Source organism: Lepus europaeus, chromosome 11 (assembly GCF_033115175.1).
Source record: "Lepus europaeus isolate LE1 chromosome 11, mLepTim1.pri, whole genome shotgun sequence".
Classification (NCBI taxonomy): domain Eukaryota; kingdom Metazoa; phylum Chordata; class Mammalia; order Lagomorpha; family Leporidae; genus Lepus; species Lepus europaeus.
The window spans coordinates 90,684,776-90,687,794 of NC_084837.1; positions in this window are offsets into that span (position 1 = coordinate 90,684,776).

The following is a 3,019-nucleotide window of genomic DNA, read 5'->3' on the forward strand; positions in this document are numbered from 1 at the left end:
ATGAGAGTTTCTTTGCTTAAAAAAGGTACAATAATTTCTAAGGTAATATGACAGTTTATATTAAAATTACATAATTTTCCTTTTATAATTTTAAATTACTAAACATTCATTGGCCTGAAGCTATAAAAACAAGACTAAAATATTAATTATGGGTTTATTTTATATCAAATGAGTAAATTGGTATTTTTTCCACATCAACTTTCAGATATATCAGCTAAAAGAGGTGGTGGTCCAGGTTTTCGTCTTGGATGACAAAACCTCTTGACTTGCCTCTCTACTTCGATATTAAAAGAAGGGTCGATTTGTGAGTCCTCAGCCTGTGTCGTCCTGAAGGAGGCCTTTGTCCTGATGAACCACACAAGCAAGGGAATTATGAGGGTGCTTGAAAAGATTCACGGAGAAATGAAATTATGAGATAACTTTATTGTGATGCAAGAAAACTTTACAGCCCATACACAGGTTTTTCATAATACACATTTTCCAGGAACTTTTCGAAGAGCCCTGGCACTAAGGCAGTAACCAGAAACAATGTTCAAATCTATCACAAAATAAAGGCAAAGCAAAGGCAGATTTGTTCTATTCCAAGTGCATTCTGAAAGTGAAATCAGCCTGGGCCTGTGCTGCAAGTTCACTTCATCCTGTCTCAGTGCCCCAGGAGGCTGTGGGTCTCAGGAGGGTCTCTGGAAACCGTGACCAGACTGTTGTGACCTACTCATTGATGTCTGAGATAGTGAGGGCGTGAGTGTTTGGAGAGTGGCCTTTGTGGGAATAGCAGGAAGTTTCATAGTCCACTGATGTCTTATGGGGGGAAAAGTCCTATCATTTTGTTCTTTTGACCATAGTAGCCCTTAAGTAATATACTGTAGTCTTCTGAAAATTTATTTGAAATCAAACATAAGCAACAGTTTTTATTATCTGAATAACATAAGCATAAGAAAAATATTAGTTGAAGAGAATATTTTCCTTTCTAAAATATCATTATGTATTTGTGGTTTTTAAAAACAAATTATTATACTTAAATAAAATTTTCTTCTGAGGCTCAACTACTTATTACTTGGCTAGATGCAGCCACAGTGAGATGCCTTTTGTGTTCTTTTGATAGGATCCTATATATTTTTTTGTTTCATTTTCTGACAGTAACTGGTTGTTCCAAGCCCACTTTGTATTTTCTCTGCTCTGAGTAGAATTACCATAGAAGACCCAGTAGAATACATTTAGTTACCAAAGCGCCAGACTCATGTGGTAGGGTGGTTTTGTTACTTTGGTCATTTTAGTGAATAGAACTAGAAGAGATGTATTTGAAAATCTTGAGTTTATTTTGGTTCCAATAATATTTTAACATTTCTCCTGGGGTAACTGCAGTTTGTTTCTTCTTTATATCATAAGCCTTCCTCCTCTTCTGGTGGGGATGCAGCTGCTTTGGTGGTTTCTCAAAGGTTAAACATGGTATTAGATCTGTGAGCCAGCAATTCCACTCCTGGGTGTGGACCCAAGGAAAATGAAAACTTGGACCTGAAACCTTCTCAGCAACACATCCATAATCTCTAAAAAATGGAAAGAGCCGTATGCCATCAACTGATGAATGTATGAATAAGATGTAATGTGAGCATAGAATGGAATATGATTTGGCAAAAGGGGGGGGGTGAGATATTGATAAATGCTACAACACAGATGGCCTTGAAAACATGATGCTAAGTGAAAGAAGCCAATCACAAAAGGACACATCCTACATGAGTCCTTTATATGAGATGCCTAGAACAGGCGAATGCACAGAATATAGATTAATATTCTTCTAGGACTAGAGGCAGGGGCTGAGGAGAGAAGGTTTCATTTTTTATATGAAACTGTTTTCCACTTAGATTTTAGTAATGGTTGCACAATTATTGCTTAAAGTGTTACATTAAAATTATTATTATTTTTATTTATTTATTTATTTATTTATTATTATTATTATTTTTTTTGACAGGCAGAGTGGACAGTGAGAGAGAGACAGAGAGGAAGGTCTTCCTTTTTGCCGTTGGTTCACCCTCCAATGGCCGCCGCAGTAGCGCGCTGCGGCCGGCGCACTGCGCTGATCCGATGGCGGGAGCCAGGTGCTTCTCCTGGTCTCCCATGGGGTGCAGGGCCCAAGCACTTGGCCATCCTCCACTGCACTCCCTAGCCACAGCAGAGAGCTGGCCTGGAAGAGGGGCAACCGGGACAGGATCGGTGCCCCGACTGGGACTAGAACCCGGTGTGCCGGCGCCGCAAGGCGGAGGATTAGCCTAGTGAGCCGCGGCGCCGGCCACATTAAAATTATTTTAATGCAGTGTTACTTTAGAGATTGATAAGATCCAACAAAAGAAAATCATTAGAACTTAAATTTAGCTAAGTTTATGTAATCCAAACTTACATTAGGCCATTTAGTAAGGGACAGTTAGAAGACATAGTGGAGCACTCTGAAAATTGGAGTTGTGTAACTACAGTATTTATGATGTCCAAACTAAGAATATAGAAAAACATGGTTGAAGCTGGATCTTTAATTATCAGAAACTTTGTGCTTTGCCTAAAATAAAAGAAAGTTTATTATCTAGGTTTGCTCCTTAATATACATAATTATTGGACTGTTATCCTACAACTCCCCATTTTCTCCCGAACCAAAAAGTAGTCTTTAGATAGCAGATTTATTTTAAACATAACATGAAGTCTCATTTTCCTCTACAACATTCTTCCATAGACTTTTTTGTACCTGTGATTATCTGCTTAGGATAAATGACTGGAGGTACAATTAATTTCTGTACCTGCCAGGATCCTGTTCACATGCTTGATCATTCAGCTAAAAAATACTGTTAACTGTCTACCATGACTCTAGATGTTGAATAGATGGATAGATACAATGAATTGTATAGTTGGAATTGGATAGATACCAGTGACAACACAGATATGTTCACAGTTCTCAAAGAACATAAACACATACATATAGTTAAAATTATCCTGAATTCTATAAAGACAAGATTGGCGTGCTCTTAGAGAGACACTA